The following is a 6,755-nucleotide window of genomic DNA, read 5'->3' on the forward strand; positions in this document are numbered from 1 at the left end:
GCCAGTCCTGGGATACTTTCTTTCCGAGACATTAACATTATATATTAAATGTTCATTGTGCCTGTATGATGCCTTTCTTCTCAACATACCATGTGCAAAAGAATAAAAACCATGACGGCATTCTGAGACTTTGTCTACCCCAAACCTGAATCGGACTGTGCGCACAAGTGGGCTTGCACAGAACAGTGTCCGGCCGAACATCGCTCCTGACCGGGACACCAGCAGAAGACAGACACTCTTAACAGAGAGTGTCGCGAGCGGCCCCGTGCTACGGCACTCCACCAGAGCTCAAACTCAGAACTTAAAAGCTCCGGTTCGACAAAAATTTTTCTTTTATGAAAAATGCTTCTTTTGAGGGGCTTTCTCTAACTTTCTTTGCTATATGGCGTTACTCTGTTCTTTAATTGATGATATGCTATGAGAAGATATGTGCTTCAACTGATGACAAGCTATATGGTGTTATTCTGTGCTTAATTGATGACATGCCATGTGATGATAATAGGTGCTTTCATTGATAGGAGTTATACCAACTCTTCGGCGACACTGCGGTGTCCTTGGCCTGCACCCGCGCACAGTCCACTTCTGCGCGATGGGCATACAGGACCATCGTGTTTTAAAATTTTTTTGGGCATTTACAGCGCATTTTTTAGTGAAGAAATTGCTTAGTTACGACAGCTTGGGCATTTCTCAACACAGTTACTTCCCTTGTAAAGGGAGGCTACTCTGTTTTGACTGAACTATCGTCAATTTCCCAGAGTAACCGTTCAATCCACAGACTTAGAAGGATATGTTGTATTAGAGGACGATGAAGCTAATACAACTTCTACAAATGTTTTTTCAGATCAGCATGTGACAGCAGCATGCATCGAGGAGGAGGAAGAAGAGGAATTTGAAATCGACGCAGATCAAGAGCATCCTGCACCAGAATGATCAAATAACAAGGAAAACAACGAGGCTAAGGATATTCCGTCATCTTTAGAGGGAGATTTTATGAATGGTGTGAAAACCTTAGTGGTTTTCCAATGCGACCAAACTTCCTTGCAAAGCCAGGTTTGAGCGACTCACTAAATCTTCCCCCTGGGGAAGATTGTTAGCCCATCAATTTTTTTTATCTTTTTATAAACAAAGATCAAATAAAGAAGATTAAAAGTCAAACAAATTTATTTGCAAAGCAGGTAATAGATAAGGTTAAAAAATATAAAGTTACTCTTCCAGCTAGGTCTTTTCTAAAAACGTAGAAGCCTGTACGCGTTTGCGAGTTGTATGATTTTTTTGCAATTATTTTGCATATGAGCGTTTCGCAGAAGCCAAGACTTACTGATTACTGGTCAAAACGTTCATTTTTTCAAACGACATTCGCTCCTATGGTAATGAAGCGTGATAGGTTTATGAGCATTCTGAAATTTCTTCACTTGAATGATAATTCTTTAGCAGTTCCAAAAAGGCAACCTGGCTTTGATCCTCTGCACAAGTTGAGACCATTCATAGACCACTTGAACCATGTAAGTAGTTGTTAAAACTTATTTTTTGAGGTTTTTATCTTTTAGATGTTATTTGCTTTTATAGTCGGATTGTTATTTTATGGACGACACAGTTCTCTATTTTTTAAAATCCAAAATCATTACAGTGTTGTTGATAACTACATGCCACGTCCACTTGCCCCTGCTGTCAGTGTAATTATTTTATTATTGCTTGTCATTTCATAACAAATGAAATATCTCTTGCATGTAACTTAACACCATTTATAAATAGTGCTTAAAAGAACTACCTTACGAGTAAAATCTGATGTATAATTGACTGAATTCAGAATACAAGAGTGCCATGCCCCTTTTGCAGTACACAAAAAACATATAATTTGATTCATCTTCCAGACTGTGTACATGCCAGAACAGCATATCAGCATCGATGAGGCCTTGTGTCCCTGGAGAGGCCGACTAGGCTTCAGGGTGTACATGAAGGACAAGCCCACCAAGTGGGGAATCGAATTGTACGAGCTCTGCGAAAGCAAGTCTGGCGCTTTGAAATCTTCTGCTGCATGCCTGGACTGAGCAACAGACCTTATGATGTGGTTCAACGCCTTATGGAGCCCCTGAAGTCCTTAGGCTACTGCCTGCATACAGACAGGTATTACACATGTCCAGCTCACGCTGAGGACCTGGCCTGCAACAACACAGGCTTCACCGAACAGTGAGGTACAACAGAGTGGGCCTGCCAAAGGACTTCATGAAAAAAAAGATGGCCAAGGGAGATGTAGAATTCAGGCGCCTAAAGAACACTATGGTGCTATGGTGGGTGGAGATTTCTACTTGTTGTATTGCAATTTGACCAGATTCATAGTGAGTAAAGTGTGCTACAAGTATGCCTTCAGACAATCTTGTTTTTCGAAGAGTTTGTGGATCTTTTACACCAATATTCGTCAGCTTTATGCTGAAGAGAGTAAAACTAAAACTGTCTGTGCGGGTCGCCATGCTTACGTTGAAGTCCCGAACAGACGCTGCGGTGATCGGTCTGTTGCTCTCGTTTTTATTAATGTTATGTGGAGATGTGGAGCCAAACCCTGGTCCCACTGGTAAAGACAATATGAGACAAACAAGACTAGCTACTGTCAGTGCAAGAAGTGTAAGTGCAGACAGGGCAGATAGTGGTGCAGTACACACTGAGACTCAGCACAGTGCAGAGCCGACCTTGTCGGATGTTATGTCAATGCTGGTGAATATGAACGCAAAATTCGATGAAGTCAAGGATGATGTCAAAAAGCTAAAAGACTCAAGCTCGACCCTCGAAGCGCAAATGAAAGAACTGCGGCAGGAAAATCTTGTGATTCAGCGCGAGCTCCAACAACTCAAAGCAGAAACCGATTGTCTACAGAAAAAGCTAAACGAGGCGGACAGGAAGATTGACGATTTAGAAAGTAGAACAAAGAGAAATAATCTTTTGTTCTTCGGCTTTCCTAAGAAAGCCAACGAAACGACAGACGACTGTGAAGCCAGCGTGAGTTCTTTTTTGAAACACGAACTTGAAATTCCAGACACAATAGAGTTTGATCGGGTACATAGACTGAACAACAGGAACGACGCACCCATCATCGCCAGATTTACATTTTACAAAGACAGAGTAAAGGTCATGAAAGCCAAGTATAAATTAAAAGGATCAAAAATTTTTATTGGAGAAGACTTTTCATCGCGGGTGCGTGAAATGAGGAAACTACTAGTCCCACACATGAAGAAAGCGAGAAGTGAAGGAAAGAGGGTGAAAATGGTTTTTGATCACCTATATATTGATGGGAAGAAATTCTATGCTGATACAGACGGTGCCCTTACTGAACAAAGATAGGATTCTGGCCGCCCTGAAAATCATTCCGCTTCTAAGGACATTAACCCCAACGAAGATAGACAAAAACAAAAGAGAGTTACATCCCTTGATTGTAGAAATGGAAGCAGTGGTTATGATTCAAGTGCTGGCATACACAATAAACTTTCTTTTCTACATTGGAATGTATGTGGACTGCAAGGTAAACTAACGAACAACGATTTCCTATCCTTCATAATGGCATTTGACCTTATTTGCCTTGTAGAAACATTTATGGAAAACTTTACTTCTACAATATTTTCAAATTATCACTGTTTCTACAAACCGGCTATTAAATTTAATAACCAAGGTCGTCGTTCGGGAGGTCTGTTATGTCTAATTAACAATAACCTGATACCATATATTACAAAAATAGACACAAATTTTCATAATTTGATTGTTTTTTCGAATTAACAAAATCTTATTTAATCTTGATAAAGATATTATCTATATATGTGCATATGTACCACTGAAGGCTCTCCTTTTTACCCATACTTTGGTATTATCAATGGTTTTTCCATTATTGAAGAATGCCTGGTGGAGTGTATGCAAAAAAATGGGGATATGTATGTCATTATAGCTGGAGATTTGAATGGTCGGACTGGGTGCTTGAACAATAATGATTCTACTGATGCTGACTTTGTCACAGAGTTACTTGTACCTGATAGCCATTCTGTCAAGTCAGATAGACTTTCACATGACCCAGTGGTCAATCAGTATGGGAAGCTTTTACTTAATCTATGTGCCTCTTTTGAGCTTTATATTTTGAATGGTGTATGTCATGGCGACCGTGATGGTTGCTACACCTACATTGCTGATTCAGGACATAGTGTTAATGATTACTTTTTAATGTCAAAAGAACTATTTTACACTCATAATGAAGCTTTCTCATTGTTTGTTAAACAGAGATTTGATTCTGATCATATGCCTGTAAATTTGCAGTTAAATATGACAGATAGGGAACTGACAGGGAAGTCATGTGAAGTAACAAAAAAGAAACATACACTAAAAACTTTCTTTGCCTGGGATAATAATAATGCCTCTAAATTTATAACTAATATGAATAAAGAAGAGACTATATATAGTTTAAATCAGGCAATCCAATTGATAGACACAGACATAAATGGGGCTCTAGACCTATTTAATGGCTGTATTAAGGAAAATGCTAAGTGTATGGAGAAATGTATCAATATTTGTAAAAAGAAGAAACAGACAATTGGTTTGATCATGAATGTAAAAAAGAAAGACAGTTAGTATGGAAAGCCTTAAAACATTTAGAAAAACACTTCATGAGGATGACAGACATACATATTGTAAAAGAAGAAGAGAATATAAAAACTTATTGAAAAGAAAAAAGAAGTTATTTAATGAATCAATAATACAAAAGTTAAAGTCTGCCATAAAAAACCAACAAATGTTTTGGACCACACTACATAATATGTCTGCAAAGCGTATTAATTACAACAACAAGATTTCCCTTGATACCTGGTATCAACACTTCAAAAAACTACTTGAGAAAGACATTGGCTGCTCTAATAATGATACATCAGAAGTTAACGACAACATTTTTGACCGACCAATTTCAAAAGAAGAAGTATTGCATGCTCTACGAAGAATTAAGAATAATAAAGCTGCCGGCCCAGATATGATAATTGGTGAACTCTTAAAACATTCATGCTCTATTGTAGTTGATTTTTTCCATAAATTTTTCAACGAATTATTTAACAAGGGTGTTTTTCCAGAAAAATGGACAGAGTCAATAATGATAACTTTATTTAAAAAAGGAGATAGGAGTAACCATAACAACTATAGGGGTATTTCCATTTGTGATGTAGCTAGCAAAGTGTATGGTTTCATAATTAACAACAGACTACATGAGTGGATGGATGAAAAACAGGTTGTGGGGGAATACCAAGCAGGTTTTAGGAAGGGATACTCAACTGTGGATCATATGTTTACCCTATTGGGTTTGATTCAAAAACAGTTTGCTCTCAATCGTAAGTTATACGTAGCATTTATTGACTTTGAAAAAGCGTTCGACTCAGTTAACAGGCATTTACTATGGCACGTTTTGTTAAAAAACGGGATCCCAAGTAAGCTGTTTAAATCTATTAAAGCCATGTATAATAATGTAAAAGTAAGAATCAGCTGTGGAGCACAGCTAACTGACTACATAAACTGTACAAAGGGGGTAAAGCAAGGGGATGTGTGTAGTCCTGTATTATTCTCTCTCTTTATCAACGAAATGGCAATCAAGATAATCCAGAACGGAAAGCATGGAGCCTCCTTATCTCTAGATTACTTAGAACTGTTTATATTACTATTTGCAGATGATGTTGTCTTGATAGCTGAAACAGTGATTGGGCTGCAAAACCAGTTAAATAACTTAAGTATAGCTGCATCTACCTTGGACCTAAATGTGAATCTAGATAAAAGTAACATTGTAGTCTTTCGCAAAGGAGGGTTTTTAGGAACTAGAGAACGTTGGACTTATAACAGCACTGTAATGCCTGTTGTTAATGTATACAAATATCTTGGATTGTTGTTCACTACTAAGCTTAGCTTCTCGGCTGCATGTCAAGATTTGGCAAACAGAGGAAAAAAGGGCTTACTTTTAATAATGAAAACTCTTAGATCATATAATAACACAAGTGTAGATGTATTTTTGAAACTTTTTGACGCCCAAGTTCAACCTATCTTGCAGTATGGTGCAGAATTATGGGGATTAGACAAGGCATCTCATTATTGTGAAGAAGTCCACCTTTTTGCCTTAAAACGCTTCCTAGGGCTAGATGGCCGAACCCCAAATGATTTAGTGTATGGTGAACTGCATAGACACCCAATTACAATAAACTCAGTTAATAAATGTGTTCGATATTGGCTGAAAATAGTCAGAATGAACGATGAAAGACTGCCCCGTAAAATCTATAAAATGTTATTTGATTTAGATACAAAAGGAAAATCTAACTGGGTATCTAATATTAAAAGAAAGTTATTTTTCATTGGGTTTGGTTTTGTGTGGTTAAATCAAGGGGTACAATGTGAAAGAATGTTTATAAATAAATTTAAAGAACGACAAGTTTTGTGTAGATGGCAAGAGTGGGAGGACCACATCACTAGTAGTGAGAGATTTTCCTTTTATGCTACTTATGGGATTTCAGGAGCTGTCAAGAAATATTTACAATTAGACCTTGATTATTATTTGTTGACAATTCTTGCTAATTTCGGATGGGTGTATCTAATATTGCTGTTCATTATTTTAGATATAGAAGATATAATCACTTGACCTTTTATGTCCATTATGTAAATTAAGTGAGGAAGATGAAGTTCATTTTGTTTTTGTGTTGTGAAGCCCTACATCATTTTAGAATAAGATACTTACATAAAAATGGTATACTAGTCAAATA

Source organism: Pomacea canaliculata, linkage group LG5 (genome assembly GCF_003073045.1).
Source record: "Pomacea canaliculata isolate SZHN2017 linkage group LG5, ASM307304v1, whole genome shotgun sequence".
NCBI lineage: Eukaryota > Metazoa > Mollusca > Gastropoda > Architaenioglossa > Ampullariidae > Pomacea > Pomacea canaliculata.